Below are 22,730 nucleotides of genomic sequence, written 5' to 3'. Positions count from 1 at the left end.
TTTCATTCATGTTTAAAGAATATTGTGCCTCTGCTTCCTTTAGTGTTTTTTATAGCCTTTTTGCTGTTTATGTGCATGTGCTTAAAAATTCAAAGTTATAGTTGGAGTGCTCTTTTTTCCATTGATGACTAATTGCTGCCCTGGAACGGATGTACAGTGTCTGTCTCTTGTTTCATTTAGGTTTAGACGTTATATAATCTGAAGTATATTTCCATTGTTTTTCTACCTGGTGGCAGTGGAAAACTGTTTTGGTGATTGATGTTCCCTAATGATTATAGTCATACTTTTCTTGAACATATAAATATACAGTATAGGAGAAAGTAAAGATTATTTCCATACTGAAAAGTTGAAGAAAAGCAAAGACAACTTTTAAGCTGTTAAGCTTTTTTTCAAGTGTGAGGGAGAGAGTGGAAACAGGAGTTCTCCAGGACAGAGCAGGTGGGAAAGAGTGTCCAAACGAAGGGAGATCTGGGGGAGAGGTGTGAAAAGCTAGTATCTATAAATGAGTTGATGGATTCTAAAAATAAATTAGTCTGTCATTTTTTTAATAATACAATACGCACAGTAAACAACACACATAGACATATGTTACGACCCCAAGTGTCTAGGGGTAAAGGGGTGTAACATTTAGGATAATTCTTTTGGAAGCAGGTGGGTTTTGGTGAGGGACTAGGAAGTGTGATAACAAGGGTAAGGAACTAGAGTGGTGCCAAAGAAAAGAAAATAACAAACAAAATGGAGCTGGCTAGGACAGTGAGGGAAAGCTAATCTGACTACAAAAGAAAACCCGAAACACACGGTTTTCGGCGTCTTCAACACCCTAACTAACCTCCACTGACTACCCAAAACCATACAAGACAAAGGGCACTAACCCGTACTAAACTAGTGTTACTAATACAAAGTCAGCTAAGTGTGTAAAGTGTACCCAACAACCTAAACTAACCTTATATACAAGTTCACACAAAAACACAAGTGAACCAGGAATACAAATAAGGGAAAACAAGAGTAATCAACAGGAGCAGGGTACAAAAGAACACAAAAGTTGAACATGTAACACGTTAGGGCAAGGTAATGGCAAAACAAGGATAAACACACAAACAAACGAAAGTACAAAGAAACTAACAGAAAACCAACAAAACAACAAAGCCGAAGCTATACGAAAATACTCACACACACAAAGCAAAACAAAACAAACCAACGAAGCCAAAGCAATAACCAAAAGCGAAGCGAAGCGATAACCAAAACCAAACGGGACCGAAGTCAAACGAAAGGCATCTTCTTGCTGAAAACCTCCATGTTATATGCTGAATAAGATGTGTTCTGATTGGCTGAGAGCTAATTGATGATGATGTCATACTGAAAGTGTGGTGTAATGGTGGGCCAATGGGGAAAGGAGAACAATCAAGGGTCAGCAGTGTGGACATAACAGAAAAAACACACACAGAACACACACTGGGACGTAACAACATACAACATACAAGTTACAATATTTACAAACAAGGTATGCATCCTGACTTAAACATAGATCCCCAGACCTCTGCCAAGTATTCAAATCCTATATATTTTTTCCCAGTTGAGCTCCATTTTTATTAGAATTGACTTTCCCTGATATTAACAACTGGGACCACCCTCAAGACACACTGCCGGGTCCTGGTTTAACCTGTCTCTAAGGGTGTTCCGACACAGCGCTTGTCAATATCTGGCTTTTCCAGCACTGGGATTTTGAGGCCATCAGAGCAGCCCTCCACACACTACCGCTCAGACGGTAGGCACAGCTCTGTGGAGGACATGAAGTAGATTTCCTCATTGTTGTAGGATTAGGGGGTGCTTTCCAGGAACTGGAAGGTGTGGATATGGAAGTGGGGGTGGTGCTTGGGCAGAGGCAGCCTGGAGTGGATGTGCAGGGTAGAAATGTGTCCATAGTACAGAGCAGTCATCATACAGCAGGACCCAGTCTGACCAGAGCAGGTTAGTTAATGCAGTAGTGCACAAGCGGCATCAGGTTGGGGTCTGGAGCATTCAGCAGTTGCTCCTCGAGGTAGACTGGGTTCCCCACCAGGAGCCGGAGAGGCCAGTGGTATTGAGAGTTGAACCTGGAGTAGCTCTTATCTGTAGAAATCCGGAGCTGCACCCCAAACACTCCCTGTGACAGCATAGCAGAAGGCAGGTAGGGGCTCTTCACCAGGTAGCCTGTGCTGGCCAGGTTTCCCTCAGCGGAGGGGCCGTCTCTGGTAGTGACTCCATAGCTCTGGGTGTTGCGTCCACCCAAGGACTTCACCTCAGCCAGGTGGATGGTGGTCTCTCCCACCACAGAAGCATAGGTCCTACAGCCAGTTACGGGGAACTTGAAGATGGCAAGATCTGGGGTACAGATGACAGGGGTGCTGGATGTGCTGCCAGCAATCACCAGGCTGGATCCACAGGGTGTAGAAAGATGGCCTGATGGCCAGCAAAGACAAACTGCTTGTCAGCAATGCACTCCTCCAGTGGATAGTAGCAGGAGGGTGTTTCTGGATCCACATAGAATGCCTTGGCCAGGACAGTGGGCCAGAGAGATCCTTTCTGGACCATAGGCCACCTGATAACTCCTGGGACGTTTGCAGCTCTCCTTTGGTCTGTAGGGGCAACAGGGACAGGACACCACCAACTCCCTTCTTGGGCCATAACTGGGAACATACACCATCTTGACCGTGTAATCCAAGTCCACAAGCCAGACATGGTAGTCAGTGTACAGGATAGACAGGGTGTTCAGGTACTGTCCTTCAGTCACAGAGTATCCACAAGATCCAGCACCAACACCAAGCTGCCAGAGGCTCTCTGATCCTTGATCTCCTCCAGGGAGCCAGCAGGCAGGGTCGCAGTCATGCACACCTCACTGCTGCAGAAAGCAGGCAGGACACAGTACCGGTCACCTATATGGTCCCATGGGGAAAATTACCCAGGTCAGACTCAAACACCTCGGTGAAATATCTTTTTATTTTTAAAAAAGATAGCTTTGTTATCCCATCTGTGGGCAGGCATTAATCCAATGCTGGAGCAGTTACGTAATCTCATTAAAGCTTATTTTGATTATACAAATTCAACAAAAATAAGAAAGAAAAAAACTGAACAAACAGACAAATTTGATAAAGCACATTCAGAATACATGAAAAGATGAGACAAATGTAAATGCGAGGTATTAAAGGGAAACCGTATGTTACATATAGTACACTATGAGTTTACATATTACATATAGTATTAAGGAGGGATAATCATAATATGGGATGGTACTGTAAGTATGATAACAGCCCCTTGTGAAAAAGAAAAATGTGGCATATGATGGTGATACATGGTGCATACTTTAAAAGTGTACATGTGTTATATGTACACTACAATACTGTATATGCGAGTGTGCATTATAGTTTTTCAATAAATGGAGCTAAAATTTCTTCAAAATGTGTAGTTTGATTTGTAATTGAGGCTTTCATTTTCTCAATTGATATATGCTCTGTACAGTAATTAGATTTAACCATTGTGTGACATTGAGTGAATTTCTGGTTTTCCAGTTCAAGAGAATAACTTTCTCAGCAATAGTTAAGGTGACGGGTATTGTTTGGGGGTACTGAATGGGTGGATTAATTACTGAGAGATCTCCCAGTAAACAAAGAGATGCAGACAGAGGAATGCTGCAGCTCACAAGGAGGGACATTCTATCAATAACTGTCTGCCAAAAATGTTGAGTTGTAGGGCAGAGCCAAATGGCGTGGAAGTAGTTACTGTATCTGGAGTATCTAGTGTGAGCATGTATCTGAATTTATTAAGCCCATCTTATACATCTTGTGCTGGGTGAGATGTACTGTACTCTATGATTCACTTTATATTGAATAAGATGTAAAAAAAAGAAATTAGTCTATCATTGAAAAAAAAGGTGTGATCCAAACTTAAGGATAATTTTGGCTCCCGATGTCCTTACTCTAGGAGACTTCCTAGAGTAGAAGTCTCAGAATCCCTGTCGAAGGATGCAAACAATAAGATCATGACTAAGAGAGGTGATATGGGGAGCTGTTGGCTTAGAGAAAAGTTTGATCCTCACTGTCTTTTTCCTGTCTCACCAATGTAAATGGCAGAGAGATTTCTACAAAAGATGTAGTTAATGAGATCAATAGACATATACAATAATTTCTAGATGATTTTGAAATGGCTGAGGGGTCATGTACTGTATAATTTATGTATACTGCAGAGGATATGCTACAGTACATATATCTTTTCAAGTGATACCATAGCTTCCATTATAGCAAGAGGTGCCTGTTGTAAATGGAGGCTGTGGGTTGTAAAGACAGTTGCACAGATTAGGTGGTCAATGGTATGAGATGATAGGCAGGTCTATCAAGTTTTAATGACAATAAGTAAACTTATTATCATCACTGAGTTCATTTGATAATCTCATCAACTGCAAAATATCACAAAAATGTAGCTCATCATGAGGAAAGTTAAATGAAGATTTTTACTACAAAAATGTGATTGTAACCCTTTTATTCAAATTTAATTGAACGCATATAGCGATAGCTTTTCAGATCTTGTATTAATTGATTAAGCTCAGTTTTTCAGGGCAGTGATTCCCAGCCCTGGTCCTGAAGGAGGACTGTATCTATTGGTTTTCATTCCAGCTGAGCTCTGACTCTTCAATGCTAATTAATGAATTCATCAGTCTGCTTGCTTGTTTAGAGTTTTATAAGACTTTTAACTTGTTTCTGTGGTCAAAGATACTGTTTCTAAAACCCTCAGCATTCAGAACTTTGCCTTTTTTTATAATCTAAAGAGTTCATTTGCTAATTATTCATTTTATGATGAGCAGGTACAAGTGGGAATAACATTGTGATAACATTGTATCAGACACTCCCAAATTTATTGTTTTATTTTCCTTCTGCAGAGGTCGAATTAATATAAATTCTGCTATCCACAATACCAAGTCCTCTGGCACTGCAGAGGTCAACACTTTAGACCTCTTAATTTAGAGGCAAGTGGCATGACGTCTGTAGTTCATTCAGTAAACGTAACCCTGCATTGATATTAACTAAAAAAAAACATATAGTTATTGGTGTCTGATTTCATTGAATGTCATTTGTGCTTACACATTCCTGGCTAAAGGATTTTTGAGAACATTCTTCACCATTTCATCAGTGATAATTTGTTATATCAGTGCAGTACATACTAAATAAAAAGAAGCTCCAAATCTTAGCCAATTAAAATTGACATCGGCACTTCACAGTTCAGGTCTGAGCACATTAAATCAAATTAGAGCAACACAAGTGAGAAGTGCTAATAACTATACATATACAGTATGTAACAACTTTTATTGCTTGATCACAATTGAAATAAAAAATGAATGTTGATTTAATGAGAGATTAGAAAGCCCTCATTTTTAAGCCCTTTTTGCTAGGATATCGACAGGCTTCTTTAAAAGAATTTTATGCCATGCCAACATTTCTTTGCATAACATTTCCCGTGTCTTCACCCCCGGGCCCAAATGCATGCATTTCATCCATTTCCCTTCTGCCATCATGGTCAGTCAAGCAAAGAAGTTCTTGTGCTGAAAGCACAGTCATATCCCATCAGTCATTTACTTCCCACTCAGAACTTGTCTTTCCTTTATGTGTACAAGACATGCATGAGTTTTGACAGATATTACAACTCACAATGAACAGGAGTTTTCTGTATTTTTTACAGATTTCATTGTTCTCAGTGTTTTCTACCATTACTGTACATACTGTAGGTTTGACATCATTTTAATCTCACCCTGCATTATTTTTTTAACAATATTATCTGTAAACATTTTTTCATTAAAGCATTTAACATTAAAATAAAAAAACACTTTTAAAATATTTTATTTTTTAAATTATTTTTTTAACCAGATGGGTGCTATACTCATAATGCAGTACAGTACATTATAATTGATTTTGGTATTTTTTCAGGAAAGAATAAACAGTAACAAGGGATTTATTAAGGTAAACTAAATTCCACTACTGAACATTGGATGGTTAAATATTTAAAATGTATATTTTATGCATTTGAACTAACTTAAGTGGAAATAATATTTATGACTGTGCCCATATACAGTTATGGGTCTAACAAATTAGTTTGATGGTGTATGAACAGCATTCTTAATTAAATTAATTTAAAGACCCTTGAAACCAATTATCTGATTTCTTATCACTAGATCCATACAGGACAGTGCAAAAGTACTGTCATCCAAAACTAATGAATTAAACTAAATTAAAATCAGCTTTTCTGTTTTGAGCTACAATGATAAGAGCCCATCTTTTTTTCTTTTCTTTTCCCACCTAATAGGAACAGATCTTTCATAATATATTTATAATAATGCAGTAAAAAAGATTATTGTCAGACATGTCTTATTACAGTTATAGCATTTCAATAAAATATTAATTTGTACTACACAGAATGTGTTATGTACAATACTTGAAAGTAATTATACAAACATACTGTACGTGGTAATTGATGCGTTGAACATACTTCCTTAGTTGCTTAGCTTTTGTTTTCTGACCTTTTATGCTTTTATACACTAGCAAAAGTTATTTTCAAGCCAGTACAGTATGCTAATGCAACCCACTCTAATATAACTTTTAATAAGGCATGTGTATAAAGGTATTTGAAAGACAAATGCTTAAATTGATGTAGTTCCTGGATAAGTATTCTGAAAAATACAATAAATCTAAAAACAAACTGGTGGAAAGTACAATAAATACCATGAAATTTAGGAGGACGCCTTGAGTGTTACATCCACCTTACAAAGCTAGAGTATTTCCATTCCTAAATATTTTGTTTTTCAGAATTTATGGGTTTCATTAGTGGATGCAAAAATCATGACTTAAAATCTTGATTTTTTTTTTGCTTTTTGTATTGTTGAAGATATGTCAGTCTGTGAAAATTGCTAAATGTGGTAATTAGAGAGGTTACTTATTAAAAAAAAGAATTGCACTCTTGTATGTTTCAATATAGTAAATGAATGACAGTTAATTAATGAATAAGCCCTATCAGTATGGACCCAGACTACACAATTCACAATGAGCAAGATGTTATATGGCAGTTGCCTTGGAATAATATGCAGTCTTGCAAAGTAGAATGTTTTGGGGATACTTGCCTAAGGTGAATCTTAAGCCTTAAATTAATCAGGAATTGAATTATCATGTTTTATTTTGAAACACAGGCTAAGACAATAACATAACATAATCAAAAATATTTTATGAGACATTTCATGTTAAAGTTAGTTAGGAACTTTGCAAAATAAAAATGTCAACCCATAATAATGTAAAAAATATTTCCATTGTTTTTTTGCATCTTATGTGCAGACAACAGAGTTTTTTTTGTAAAATGTTAATTACAATGTTTTAAAACATTGTTTTTTCAGTGTTTTTTCTTGTCTCTAAAGTATATAGTATTTAGTTTCTTTATACCATTGGTGAAAGTTAATATTTCAGGTAGTTTGAATGTACAATCAATTTTTTGAATGTTCTGTATGTGTTGCTTTTTACCATCAATTTATCTCTTTCAATATACTGTAGGTATGTATAAGCACTTGATTGTGTTAGAGTAGCACTCAGTCTAATAGAATCAATGTAGTTAATTCTCCACTTGTATCAATGCAATCTCTTAAAATGGCCCCGTTCAATGGCGACGTCTCGCGTGTTGCCCTCTCGTTTATTTACATGTTATGTCTCGTTTTATATGCAAAAAATACGTGTGTGACTGACAAACACTCCTGGACTTGATATTCAGAAGCTAGATTCTGAAGCTAGAATCAGTACTTCTCAAGCACAGAGCAAAGAGGGACATGAATGCAAAAGAAAGCGGGGTACGAGAAGCGGCATGTTGGCGCGAATCAGGCAGCACGCCTGCTGGCCCCCCTCCCCAGCATCCTGGTTGCAAATGTGCAATCGCTGGACAGTAAGATCGACGAACTTCACAACGCATCAACACTCCAACACTCAGCGCAAGAGACTGAGGGACTGCTGCGTCTTCTGTTTCGCTGAAACCCAATGTTCCCGATGCCGCTGAACAAACTGCTGGATTCATGCTGTATAGAGGATGCCGCACAGCTGATTCTACCGGCAAGGAGAATGGAGGTGGAGTGTTTCATGATAAATAATCTTTGATGCACTGATGTAGAAATTATCTACAGTTCTTGCTAATCTAATCTGGAATACTTCACTATTAAATTGATCGCTGTGTACATTCACCCGCATGCTAATGTTTAATTGACACTCAGCGAGCTGTACAGCTTTATCAGCAAAAACGAAAACACGCATCCGAAAGCTGTTTCTATTGCAGCGGGGGACTTCAACCACTGTAACCTAAAAAAAAGTACTTCCAAAGTACTTTCAGCACGTCTCTCTTCTCACTAGAGAGAGTAACACACTGGATCACTGCTATATCACCATTAAAGGAGCATACCGCTCCATTTTAGGAAGTCTGACCACGCCTCGGTGCTCCTTCTGCTTGTTTACAAGCAGAAGCTAAAGAGTGCGCCACCTACAGCAGAGACCATGCAGTGCTGGTCAGACGCTGCTGAGCAAGAACTCGCAGACTGTTTTGAAATGACTGGTGTGTATTCAAAGATTCGTCCACTGACCTAAATGAGTATACAGAGGTGGTCACATCCAATGTCAACTAATGTGCAGATAGATACCTACCAAGAAGATCTGGATATATCCAAATCAGAAGCCCTGGATGAACAAAGACGTTCACTCCAAACTTGGAGCACTGTCTGGTGCCTTCCAATCGGGACAGAGTACTGTATAAAAAATCAAGGTACGACCTGGAGAAAGCTATAAAACTCGCAAAACAGGAATACAAGGACAAACTTAGAAAAACAGCCAACTCATGTGGCAAGGCTTGCAGGCTAACAGGAACTACAAAGGCAACAGCAGCTGTATTTCCTCGACTGAAGCATCTCTACCAGATGAGCTGAACATCCTCTACTCCTGTTTTTAGGTTCAGAACACCGAGCACGCTATCAAGGCTTCCAATAAACCAGGGGACTTTGTGTTACAGCTGTCTAAACATGAGGTGCATAGAGCCTTTAAAAGAGAGTTAGAACCCACAAAGTAGCCAGTCCAGATGGTGTCTCCTCTCCTGTCCTTAAAACGTATGCAGACCAGCTATCTCCAGTGTATAGACATTTTTAACCTCTCTATGTCCCTGTTGATTGTACCAGAGTGTTTTAAGAAAACAACAAGTGTGCCACTGCCCAAGAAGACCAAGGTAACTTGCTTGAACGATTACCACCCAGTGGCACTCACTTCAGTTGTCATGAAGTGCCTGGAAAGACTAGTACTGTCCTGCATAAATTGCTCTATCCTGGACTCCCTTGACCCACATCAGTTTGCTTACCGCCCAAATAGCTCAGTTGATGATGCCATATCTCTAGCAGCACTTCACAACCCCCTAGAACATTTACACAGACTTGGTACCTATGCTAAGATGCTGTTTACTGATTACAGCTCAGCCTTCAACACAACTGTTCCCGCCAAGCTGGTCCCAATACTCAGGAATCTGGGCTTACTGTATGTAACTCTATCTGCAACTTTTTTTTTGCGATTTCCTGATGGGCAGACCTCAGGTGGTAAAGATAGTCAACAATATCTCTACAGCGATCCTAAACACTAGAGCCCCACAAGGCTGCTGCCTCAGTCCTAGGCTATACTTCTTGTTCACCTATGACTGTACAGCCACCTACAGCAGCAACCACATCATTAAGTTTGCAGATGACACCACTATTATTGGGCTGATCAACAACAACAATGAGTCCGCATACAGGAGTGAGGTGGAGCATATTAAAAGATGGTGCCTTGACAATAATCTGGCCCTGAATGTCAGCAAGACAAAAGACTTCAGGAGATCCAGAGGGAGTCATGCCCCAAATCAGCATCAATGACACAGCAGTGGAAACTGTCAGCTGCTTCAGGTTCCTCGGCCTACAGATCTCCACGACCTGGCTTGGACTCACAACACTGTAGCGAATCTGAAAAAGGCAAAACAGTGCTTGCACTTTCTGAGGTGCTTCAAGAAATGCAGTTTGGGAAAGGAGTTCCTCATTAGCTTTTACTTCAGCACCAAAGAAAGTGTCTTCTCTAGTGGCATCACTGTGTGGTACAGCAGTACTACCATGCATGACAGAGATGCACTACAAAGGGGTGTGGCAACGGCACAGAGGATCATAGGATGCGATTAACCATCAATTTTTGAGATTCAAACCATCCACTCTCGCAATAAAGCCTGATTCATCATCCAGGATCCCAGCCATCTTGGCCACAAACTGTTCTCCCCCCTACCCTCTGGCAAGTGGTACCACACTGTTAAAGCAAGGACCATGAGGATCAATAACAGATTCTATCCCACTGCAGTACACATTCTCAACAGTTAACTGCAGGGCCTCAAACTCAATACACACCTGCACTCTGCACTTTTTACTACTACATATTTATTTATTTTTCCACAATATATTTATTGTTCCTGTTGTCTACATTCTGTAGTGTTGTCTGATGTGCTGTGTATGTCCCAAGAGATCAGTGCGATTAAGAATTCCAATGTACGTGTACATATGGCAATAAACTACTCTATTCTACTGAAGCATTCTGCTGAATATTGGACACACTCAAAACTATACCCTGTGAGCTGTTTACCAGAACTTTATTGCCATGTACAGGTCTGTCAGTGAATCTGGACTATTTGCTCATCAATATTTACCAGTTGTCTGCCTTGTGGCTGAAGGGGGTGGACACCTTCAGCAAGAGTTACCTATGTTCAGTAAACAAGCTGCCTGAGAGCAGATAGGCTGTCTAGTTGTGCACTGGGAGAATGAAGAAGCCTTCACAGTGACTTGAACTGTGCTCCTAAACACACCATGGGGTGTAAGTAAAAAAAGAAACCATCTTCAATCACTAAATAACATGTACGAATATCCTTAACAAAATAAGCCATTGTATACATATTTCCTACTGCTACCTGTATCTACTCTGGAAACAAAGCTCCAAGCTGATGTAAAACTGCTTAGCCTCATGAACTGCAAAGTGCTGTATGCTGAGCTTCATAATAAACTTACCTTCCTATTTATGGAAGTTATTTTAGAAATATACAGTATATACGTACAGTAGATTTTCAATATTAATCAAATGTTTTTGGCCAATCATTCATGGCTGACCGTGTCACATGCAAGTGACTTCTGTGGGTGCTGATCAGGCACAGGTAATGTGGTGAAAAAAACACCAAGAAAAAAAACATGCAAAGGAATGAATGTGTTATGATTATAAAGAGAACATTGCCTTGCTTCCAGTTTTCTGAAAGCAGTGAGCCATTGGTATGTTGGAGGATGGACTAAGTCAGTCTATTGCTTCTCACTCTCTGAAACATTATAAATACCTTGTAGTATCGTATGTACTGTATTGTAGTATCTAGACCAATTCAGTGTAGTGTTGCTCAGTGTCTCTGTGTTCATTTCTAACCTGACAAGATCTTACTGTCAAACTGATTCTGTCAGGAGTAGACTACAAACTAGGAGAATGTGTAACAATACCATATTAAGATCAAATTGCAGGACCAAATATAGATAGATAGATAGACAGATAGATAGATACTTTATTGATCCCGTGAGGGAAATTGCAGTGCAACAGCAGCTTAACACACACAACACAGCCACAGTGTAACGAATTATATAATAATGGTACAATACATACAATACAATACAAGAGTTACTCACAGTCCGGACGCACAAGAACAAACTAGAACAGAACAGTACACAGAAAATCGTATCACACTCATATCACACATATGAATATAAATATAGATGTAACTATAGATATAAATATAAATGTATTGCACAGGTCCCTGGCACACAAAAAGTGGTTGTAAACGGGAAAAAGAAAAAGAAAAAGAAAGAGAACATGTAGCAGTAGATGTGTAGATGCGTTTAGTCCAGAAACAGGTCACTGTCGATGTTGCCTCTGCCAACAACAGCATCTAGCTTGTACAGAATTCCACCTGTAGTGATTGATTGCAACTTGACTGCATGGAACTGCACTTCTCAAGTAATAGGACCTCTCTTACTGCCCAGTACAGGTTCATCCTAAAATCACAACATTCCAGCAGGGCAATGCATGCCCTTATATTGATGGCTTTTTTGTGATCAGAATGTAATGTTGTGATTGAAGCAGGTCAATACCTGAGCCCCATTGCCCGTCTACGTAATGAGATCCGAAACTGTGCCATCTACAGTAGGTGAATGGGGATTTGCTTGTCCAGGCTTTATGGAAAATGGGAATGGGAAAGAATGCTTTTGGTTTGGATCCGCAGTCTGGTGTAAAGCATGCGTCCCAGATGCTGTCCAACTTCTTGCAAACAAAGACCTTTTTTTTTGCTGGTGCTGCCACTTTAGGAAGATTTCAGTTACATCAATTCAAGTAAAACAAATGATGACTTGACAATGTTGCTATCTTAATGGTTAAGGATGAAATTAAAACAAAAAGTTATTTCAGAAACAGAAAGTGAGACATTTCAATATTGCTTTCTGATGTTAGAGTCATTAAAATTAAATAATATTTTTTCTTTTTTACTTAGCTTTTGTAGTTCTGTTGATGGGAAAAGTGTTGGGTGTGTATCTGCATCGACAATTTAACACAGAATTGTCAGCAACTTTGTCCTTGATAAGACTATAATTTTCCTTTTTTCATTTGCTTGGATCTAGATCAGTTTCTATGGGAACATGTAGCGAGACAAAGTAATAGTAAAAGTAAATCATGGGGCTTTAAATCATACAGTTCTATGATGGGCTATAAGGAGCTGATCAATAGCAAGATGATGTCATTGTCCCATGGTCCATATGTCGTTGACCTCCATTTTGATAAATGTTGCAGGTGCAGTTTGGTTCAAATAATTCATGAATTCAGAGTGACTACCTGTAATTCATTTCACCAGATAACAATTCATAATAAATCTGCAAGAAATAAAATGAAAACTGCACCTGTGCCTATCTTGTGACTGTGTTTGTGTTGAATTTGCTGTTTCAGTATCAGTATAAGTATAAGATAAGGGAAGAACATTTCACATAAGGTGTCACAGTGTAACATTGTTTGAAAGTGCATATGAGAAATTGAGAAAATATCTTTCCCTCTGTGACAAAGAAGAAACGAGGGATTTTTAAAGAAATGTGCTGTACTCTGGTGGTACTGCAGTTTTTATAACAAATATATAGGAAAAAGCCATTAACCCAACTCCCACTAAGTGTTCTGAAAAATAATCTTTTCATGAAAACTTTCTTCAGCATAATAATTTTAATTATTAATAAAGTTCCTTTGATTACCTTTTTTTGTGTTCTATTTCTTAGTGTGTTAGATGCCAAATTAAATTTTAATGGGCATGCTTGTGCCATGTTCATATCAGACTGAGGAGGCTAAAATCATCATTACCGGCTTCATAGCCTCTGAGACTTTCAAGTCTGCCTCTGTTATCTACAGAATGTTTATATTGAACATGAAACACAACATGTAGCAAAGAAGTTGCTTTATTTCCCAGTTTAAGCTATACTCATGACTTGTTTGCTCTTTCATAAGAGGCACTGCAACTGAAAATAAGCCAGATGTTGTGTTTAGAAGAAAGAAGTTTACTGCTAATGTCAAAACATAGTGGTCTGTGTATGATAGCTACTTGTTAATGTCTGAGTAAACTCTTGACATTTCCCTGTGGAAACTGAAGGTATTGTTATTGAAACCATCTGCATTAACTTTTCATTCTTTTCTGATTCAGACCACTGAATGAAATCACATCTTTTTGAGTCCAATATGCATTTTCACTTCTAACCTGTCACTCTTGTATTTTGTTATTCAGTTTTAATGTGTTCAATATATTTTATATTATATACATTTTTTCTTTAGAGTCTTCTTCTCCATCCCCACCCTGTTCCAGTCACAGCACTATACAGTATGAATATGCTTTATCTCCCTGATTAAGTTATTGATCCTGAGCACTATCCATGTTTCTTGTAATCTTCATCTCTTAAATGTTTCATGCTATTACATCCGTTAGCTCAAAATAAATGGAAGTGTTAGATTAGATAGTGTAAAGGTGCATTTTCTTTTCTATTAAATCCATTAAGTGTTTCTGTTTGACTCATTATTATTCTTTCAAGTCAAGTTCTTTATAAGTAATCGTCTCACATCTTACTGATTTAATACAGAAGGAAAATATTAGTTTATCTCACACCTGAAGAAGGCTTCACAGCCAAAATGTTGTGTTTTCTTTCTCCTCTTTTCAGCATAGAATAAAACTATTACTTATTCCTTTGCTGACTATGCATGCTGACGCAACTACCCACCTTAAATATTAGTTTATATTAGAACTTGAGAAAAAAGAGGTCACGTGTTTTTGTTTCTGAAAATATTTTCAAATCTGCCAAACATTTAGGAGAGAATAATGCTAACAACAACAACATCTTGATCAAGAGGTTTCACAGCATAAAATATTGAACTTTAAGGAAAGGTATTGTTGTCTGTTGCATAAATTGTCTATATGAGCACTTCCCTTCATCCTATTGTTAGGTCAAGAAAAAAAATCTATGCATTTTATCCTTTCAGAAAGCTACACTAGAAAACCAAATGGTACAAGCAGATTTGGACTTTTTTTCTTGATTAATGTGGAAAGGATTTCTAAATGTATTTCTTCGGCATCAGGTCCTTTGTCATAACCCATTTTGCAAAAGGGAGGTACTGTAGTATGCTCTTATGTTACAAGGGAATATTATGTTTATTGTCTAGTAAGAGAAAACCAAAAAAATTTTATTATAAGTACAGTATATTGAGTAAACCTTGCTGTATATAAATTGTGTGTGTATGTATATATACTGTGTGTAGTATTTTCAAATATAAATTATATGGTAGAATATGTAATGAATTTACATTTAATATTATTTAGTCTCTGTCTCAACATGCCTTTGTATTTTACATTATGTCAGTACACACATTTTGAATTTGAGAGTACAAAAATAGGAGAACAGACAAATCACCCATTCCTTGAATTTTAATTTAAAATTACCTCCATGGAGAAAAAGAACCACAGTATATTTTTACCTAAAGTCTGGGACATACAGTAAGCTTAACATGATGAAATATTAATTCAATGAGTTAAATTTACCCAAGACAATTATGTATTTCTCTCAGCTACCTTCTTCTGCATTCAGCCTATGAGAATTGTGTTCTTTAATGAAAATACTGGCACACCACGTGAATGCCAATGAAGACAAATTGGTAGTGGCTATAGAAACAGACCTAATAACTACAATGATTTTTTAATAGATCAAGAGAGGTCAAAGTTATATTTTTTTATAAATAGACCTTTGTAACCAAAGCCTGGGACCAAAAGGTGGGTTAGTATTTGAAAATGTATTTAAATGTATTCAGTTTTAATCAAAAAGCCAAGTGTACTGAATGACAAAAAAGGGAAAAGTCAACAGTTCACTGCACTTCACAAGGGATCAGTGGGTAGGATGCTTTTAAATGCTTTAATCCAGCTACTAATTGGTCTTTCATGACTCGACATACCATAGCTTGGGATTCATTTTTGTATAAGACAGTAATATTGAGCTTATTTTAAATTTATTTAAATGTAATGGTTTTTGTTTTCATCTGTGAACTGCAAAGCCCCAGTGATATTCATTTTCTCCAGGCAAAACTACTAATGTAGTTTGGGATCTTTTAATGTAGAATTGCTAATATACCGAGCATAAAAAGAAACATCTTGCAAATATACTGACATGAACAGACAAGACATTACCTGTATGTAAAATCTTTTTACTGAAAAACATTTATCATCAACAGTGGTGATCAAGAGGGTGTCTACTATGGAAGTCATAGGATATTGCTGTAACATTTTTGGTCATTGCTTGAAGCAATATAAGCTGGAAATCTGTGATACATACTTTGCTTCAGTTTGCAGATTCTACCCTATTCCTCTTATAATGGCTGAACAAGCATTTGCATGTCTCACATCAATAATACATTCCATCCTAGTTCAGCTCATTGGTGAGAATTTTGAACAATTGTTGAAGAGTGGATCAAAACCTAATTTCACACTTGTGCATTTTCACATGCCTCCCTTCATCTCAACTTCAACCTTGGAGCATCTCGTTTCAGCTGGCTTATCCTCCATTAGAAGAGGGTACAGTACTGTAGGTGTTCTGACAGTCCTGGGTTGTACAGTAGTTCTCCTCCGCATGGTGTTACCATCATAAAGTTCGCTGTTCCAATCACATCTCTACTCCTTCATTAGGATTAACCTAAACAACTGAAATTTCATTGGGGTTCAGTGTGTGTAATTGGCACAGCTGTCACTTGCTCATCTTGCTAGAAAGTCCTTACTCCAGGAGTTGCATGCAGGTACAGAATGTGTCAAGTTTGGAGGAGCCTGCAGGAAGGGTGGCTAGTGAGGTTTCACTACTGGATCAATATAGAAAAATGAGGGGAGGTGCACTTTGATGAAGTGGAGTTCTATAATGACTGGACACTCCAACCCAGACTATCACATCTGGACCTAAAACATCAACTGTACACAACAATTAACATATTAGTAACTTATTCTCACAATCTAATCAAAATCTATATTTTATTTCTAAAAAAGGCAGTGCATAAATGTTTAGTAATATGATTCTTTTGATGTTCTGTATATTTTTCACATTTGCCTCCATAAGCACTGATAATAAACACATTTTTCTTGCAGTAGTTATATGCATTTGTTTTAAGCAACATGTTTAGATAAATTAATATGGAAAAAAATAAGTGACTGTTCGATATATCCTGACCTATCATCTTCACAGAACTTATCCCACATCACTTGAATTTTATTAACTTCTTATATCTACTTCAAAAGCTTTCTTCAATACTGAAAGCATATTTTCCGCCACTTGAATTTATAGTAGCAGTAGCATAGGCTTACAGGAATACATCACTAAAATGGTCAATTATTTACATGGTTTTGATTAACCCATTTAAAAAGAAATCATATGCTATACATAACCTTATACTTTTTACCTCATGAAGACTTTTACAGAACTCAATCCCTACAAAAAATAGGCATGAATATATATAACACACACATAAATACACACTGTGTGTTGTAAAAGCAAGCAGTGACTGTGAATTATGGGAATTAATATTCATTTGTGTTCACCATTTCATAATGCTTGGAGGCAGAGCCATCTAAACAGATTTCAAATTCTGTTGAATATTCATTAGAGCCTGAAATGGGCTCCACAGTCAAAATGTTATTTGTTTTTCATTTTAATTTTCTCTTTTCATCATGGAATTAGCACCTGTGTGTTCATATAATATATATAGATTTCATCACATCGTATCTCAATGAGACATTATTTAGTCAGTATTGACCATGATCCTCCTTCAGAGAAAATATCAGACTTTTTCCAATACTCATCAGTGTTTATGCTTTAACTTACATGAAACACAACAAGGCAATAACATGGAATCAAGTGTCAACTGAAGATACTTTAAGTCTTTAAGTTTGATTAGTAATGATTTTTGTGGATTAATTTTTGAATGTCCTGTTTTTCCAGAAACAGTATACACAAGCACCATGTCTTCATTCTAGCAATATTACCACTAGTATCCTATGTATCTGAAGTGGCAGTAATTCAGAAGTTCATCCTTTCATTGCCTTTTGCAAACATACTTCTTTTTATGTTCATCCTATCCCTGACTTAAGAGTCAGGGGAGCATATTACCAACTGTCCTGCTCATCTCTGGAGAAGCTATAACTATTGTGTTTTATGACCTAGTTCATCCCAAAACTACTCACAGATATATATCTGCAGTGATAAGAAATATGTAATTCTTTTTTTAAGCATACAAATATGATTAACAGTGTAAGGGAAGTACAGGCATTATAGTAGGCTTGGGGGCCAAAAGCTAAAAAGAAAAGGGGGAATTTCCTAGAGACTGCATGCCATTTATTTTCTTACAGTATATATTTATTTAAAGTCACATGGTGGCATTATTTCTGGCACTGCTGCCTACCTGCTTCTGGATCCTGAATTTAAACTCCACTTGGGGTGTCTTCTGCATGTGTATTTACATGCACTTCCTGTGTCAGCATGGGTCAGTCCAATGACATACAGTAAGACTAAATTGGTGTGTTTATGTGCTACGCGATATACTTGCTTCCCCCCTAGGGTGAAGTCTTGCCTTGTGCCCTGTGCTTGCTAGGAATAAAGTGGTTACTAAAAATGGATGGCTGTATTTATATTTAGATTTATATTTAGCCAGCAGCCATATCACCCTGCAACTCACAACTGGCAACCCACTGAAGCTAAGCAGGTGTGAGCCTGGTCAGTACCAGATGGGGAAAAACTAAGGTTGCTGCTGGAAGCGGTGTTAGTGGGGCCAGCAGGGGGTCCATGTGGGTCCTAATGCCCTAGTATAGTGACAGGGGTGGTCATTAAAAATCCCAGGGGGTTTCTCGAAAAGAGTAGGGGTGTGACCCCAGCGTCCTGGCCAAATTTCCCATTGGCCCTTACCAATCATGGCCTCCTAATAATCCCCCTCTATGAATTGGCTACATTACTCTGCTCTCCTCCCCACTGATAGATGATGTGTGGTGAGCGTTCTGGCGCACTATGACTGCCGTCGCATCATCCAGGTGGATACCTGTAAAGCGCTTTAGTGGAGTGCCCAGAAAAGCGCTATATAAGTGTAAGCAATTATTATTATTATTATTATTATTATTAACAACATATTACCATAAATAAGAATTGCCAAACATAAAAAGATTTAAATATTTCAAAAGCAGTTTTAAAGCTATGTAATCATTTCTTCTTCAGAAGAAAAAACGCTTTCAAACATGTTTCCAGGCTGAAATGCTGCATCATCTGATTTTATTGATTTGGTCATTCATATTTACAGCACAGTTCTATAAGTAACAACTAAATGCATTTATTTCTTCAACATGGAATGAAATGTACTTCACATCTTCAAAAGCAATATCTTCAGTGGTTGTTTGATGTGAGCAATGTCCAGTTTCACATTACGATTACTCTGATTTCTTGATGGCATATGAAATAAGTGTACAGTATTGCTGGTACTATCAGTGAAATGCACTTCAAAAATGCTGTTAGTTAATTTTTATCTTTTAATTACTCTTCAGTCTACATATTTATGCAGGAAAAACAGGACATCTTGCTGGATTATAGAAAAATAACGTTTATTATTTTTTCACACATAAATTCTTAAACATTCTATTTCTGTTTGATAAGTTAGCAGCTTCTTTCTACTAAACGAGCATACAGTACATAGTTAAGGGGTTATGGTGCAGAACTTGCCATTTCAGCTTGAATAAGTCAATAATTAGTATGGTCAGTTTTATGTACAGTATAATTATATATTTGATGAGGCATTCATTCAGATAACATAAATGAAAAGCTAAGAAATAGATCTTTATGAGAACGTTTCAGATTTATTTCCTATGAGAAATAAAGCAAAAAAGATTATTTTACTCCAGCAATAATTGAACAGTGAATACTCTAATTTGATCTGTGGCAGATTAGTAAATTTAATTGTGTTATGTTAGTGTTGAGCCCTGCGATGGACTGTCCAGGCTGTACCCTGCCTTGCGCTCGTTGCTTGCCGGGTAGGCTCTGGCTTCCACCATATGGTATAAAGTGGTTTGGCAAATGACAGGACATGTTAGTGTTGAAAGGACAGTACAGTTTATGTACAGTAATTTATAAATGGTTTCGATTGTTATTTCGAGTTATTTGTCATATACTGTACAAAATAAAATATTACATTTTTGCCATTTTTGAGAAACTTCAAATAAAAGGGAACAGTTGGACCTCCATTCATGTCAAATTGCATTATTTTTTATTTGGTTGCTGCAGACGTACTGTAGCTGGTTTCCTGACAGCAGTGCCAGCCTCTAAACCAACTTTTCACAGCTGCCTCTTTATTGACACTTTAATTTGTTGAGCTGTCTTCACTTGAGGTGGAATTCTTTGGCTTCTCAGATCGCTTTCTCTGACTTCAGATACACAGTCAATGGCATTCAGCTTGTTCTTTTGTGCTGCCCCCTTTAGAAATTTCCATTATCTTTTTCCTGGTCCTTTGTGAGCATCTTACCTGACGTTTTCTCTGTATTTTATTACTGTTCCTTTTGACACTTCATAGAACAAGGAATAACCCTAAGTGGTTATAGGGCCATCACTGCTTTACTGTGAGAATTAACGACTTCACTGATTCACACTAAATCTTGAGAACTTTTTTGATTTGGCCTGAAGACTGTTATATTCTCAGTAGAACTAAGGAAAAGTAATTACAGCGAAAATAGACTGGCTTGTTTAAATAAAGGATCTATTTACCTTGTGGGGATAAGTTACAGTTGCATATTCATCCAGTAGGTAATTCTCTTTGTGTATTACTGAATATCACAGGAATTTAGCAGTACACATACTGTAGGTACTTACTGGCATCTTGTGGGTTTTTCTCTGTATCAGGTATCAGGAGAAAGAAAATGAATACTGGCATCTTTATTTTTGCTCCTAGTTAATGAGAAATTCATAGAAAACACACTGGTTTTACAGAAAATACAGTGCTCCTTGAAAGTATGTGAACCTTTCATACTGTATGTCTTAGACAAATTATCTTAAAAACTCATTTATCTGAACTTCAATACTAGATCAAATCAAATCAAAGTTTATCAAATGCACAACAATACGGCGTGCAGCAGTAGTTGCTGGCAATGAAATGTCTTTTTCTGCAAGCTCACAAAAATTACAAGAATCTCAAAAATCACAAAAATTCACAAAAACAAATCACAAAATTGAGGTTACATTTTTTAAATTGAATAAAACTCAATGTGAGTAGAGCTGTTATGTGTCCATGGTGTATGCAATATATACATGTAGTGCAGTTATACAGTATATAGTGAGAATTGTGTGTCCATGTAGCCATTACAGGTGATTTGCTAAGGAGCTACAGGTTGGCTATTTAGCAGTCTTATTGCCTGGAGGTAGAAGCTGTTCCGTAGTCTGTTGGACTTGGACCGAATGCTTTGGTACCGTTTACCGGACGGTAGGAGGGAAAACAGTTTGTGACTGGGATGACTGGGGTCCTTGAGAATGGACCTGGCCTTCTTCAGACATCTAGCTGAGTAGATCTCCTGGATGCTTGGTAGCTCACAGCTGGTGATAAGCTGCGCTGACTTCACCACCTTCTGCAATGCTTTGAAATCCCAGGTGGAGCAGTTCCCATACCAGGCAGTGATGCAACCAGTCAGGATGCTCTCAATAGTGCACCTCTAGAAGTTGGCCTGGATATGTGATGGCATGCCGAACTTCTTTAGCCTGCGGAGAAAGACGGGCGCTGCCGTGCTGTCTTGACCACGGTGTTGGTGTGGTGGGTCCAGGTTAAATCCTCTGAGATGTTAACTCCCAGGAACTTAAAGCTGCTGACCCTCTCCACTGCAGTCCCATTGATGTAAATAGGTGTGTGGTCTCCTCCCTGATGTTTCCTATAGTCCACAATAATCTCCTTAGTCTTACTGATGTTCAGAGAGAGGTTGTTCTCCTGGCACCATACTGCCAGGGTTTCAACCTCCTCCCTGTATGCAGACTCCTCACCATCTGTGATCAGGCCAATGACTGTTGTATCGTCCGCAAACTTGATGATGGAGTTTGAGTTATGCCTGGTGACACAGTCATGGGTAAATAAGGAGTAGAGGACAGGACTAAGCACGCAGCCTTGGGGGGCTCCAGTGTTTAGAGTCAGGGTAGAAGATATGTTGGTGCCCACCTTGATGATGAGCTTTGAGGGCACTATGGTATTGAATGCTGAGCTGTAATCAACAAACAGCATTCTCACATATGTTCCTTCCTTATCCCGGTGTGAGAGGGCAGTATGGAGGGCAGTGGCAATAGCATCTTCTGTTGACCTGTTCTGGCGGTATGCAAATTGCAGTGGGTCTAGGGTCTCAGGCAGTGAGGAGGTGATGTATGCTTTGACCAACCGCTCGAAGCACTTCATGATAACTGATGTGAGAGCAACAGGGTGGTAGTCATTTAGGCAGCTGACTCTGGATTTTTTAGGAACAGGGACAATAGTGGTTTTCTTAAAGCAGGAAGGAACTATAGACTGAGCTAGGGAGAGGTTAAAAATGTCGGAGAAGACATCTGCCAGCTGGTCTGCACATGCCTTCAGAACGCAGCCAGGGATGGCATCAGGGCCAGAAGCCTTGCGTGGATTGGTCTTTTTAAAAACTTTTCACACATCCGCTCTGGATATGATCAGTGGGTTTCCGTCTTGGATTTCTGGAATCTTCCTGACTGGATCCGCGTTGCTGACCTCAAACTGAGCGTAGAATGAGTTTAGCTCATCAGGAAGAGAGGCAGACTGTTGGGCGATATAGCTGGGTTGCGTTTTGTAGTCTGTAATGGTGCGTATACCACTCCACATGGTCCGTGCGTTGCAGCCGTGGTAATATGACTCTAATTTAACTCCGTAGTTGTATTTAGCTATTTTGGTAGCTTTCCTGAGGTCGTATCTGGATTTTTTGTATTTACCCATATCGCCAGAATTGAAAGCAGCTGTCCTAGCTTTCACTTTGGCGTGTATCTCACCATTTATCCACGGTTTCTGATTTGGATATGTGCGAACAGTAGTCCTGGGAACCACGTCTTCAAAACATTT

At 38.2% G+C, this 22,730-nt stretch overlaps 1 protein-coding gene and 1 pseudogene across 1 annotated transcript in view; one reads left to right on the top strand and one right to left on the bottom strand.

Moving 5' to 3' along the window:
• sorcs1 (sortilin-related VPS10 domain containing receptor 1) overlaps positions 1 to 22,730 on the top strand; it is a 220,009-nt gene that overhangs the window by 112,822 nt on the left and 84,457 nt on the right. The gene's annotated exons all lie outside the window — the stretch shown is intronic.
• Positions 1,656 to 22,607, bottom strand: LOC148835025 (uncharacterized; annotated as a pseudogene).

Source organism: Atractosteus spatula, chromosome 5 (assembly GCF_055471065.1).
Source record: "Atractosteus spatula isolate fAtrSpa1 chromosome 5, fAtrSpa1.hap1, whole genome shotgun sequence".
In the NCBI taxonomy this organism is placed as follows: Eukaryota; Metazoa; Chordata; class Actinopteri; order Semionotiformes; family Lepisosteidae; genus Atractosteus; species Atractosteus spatula.
Note: the sequence above shows the minus strand (reverse complement) of the source record. Positions and strands in the feature narration are given on the sequence as shown.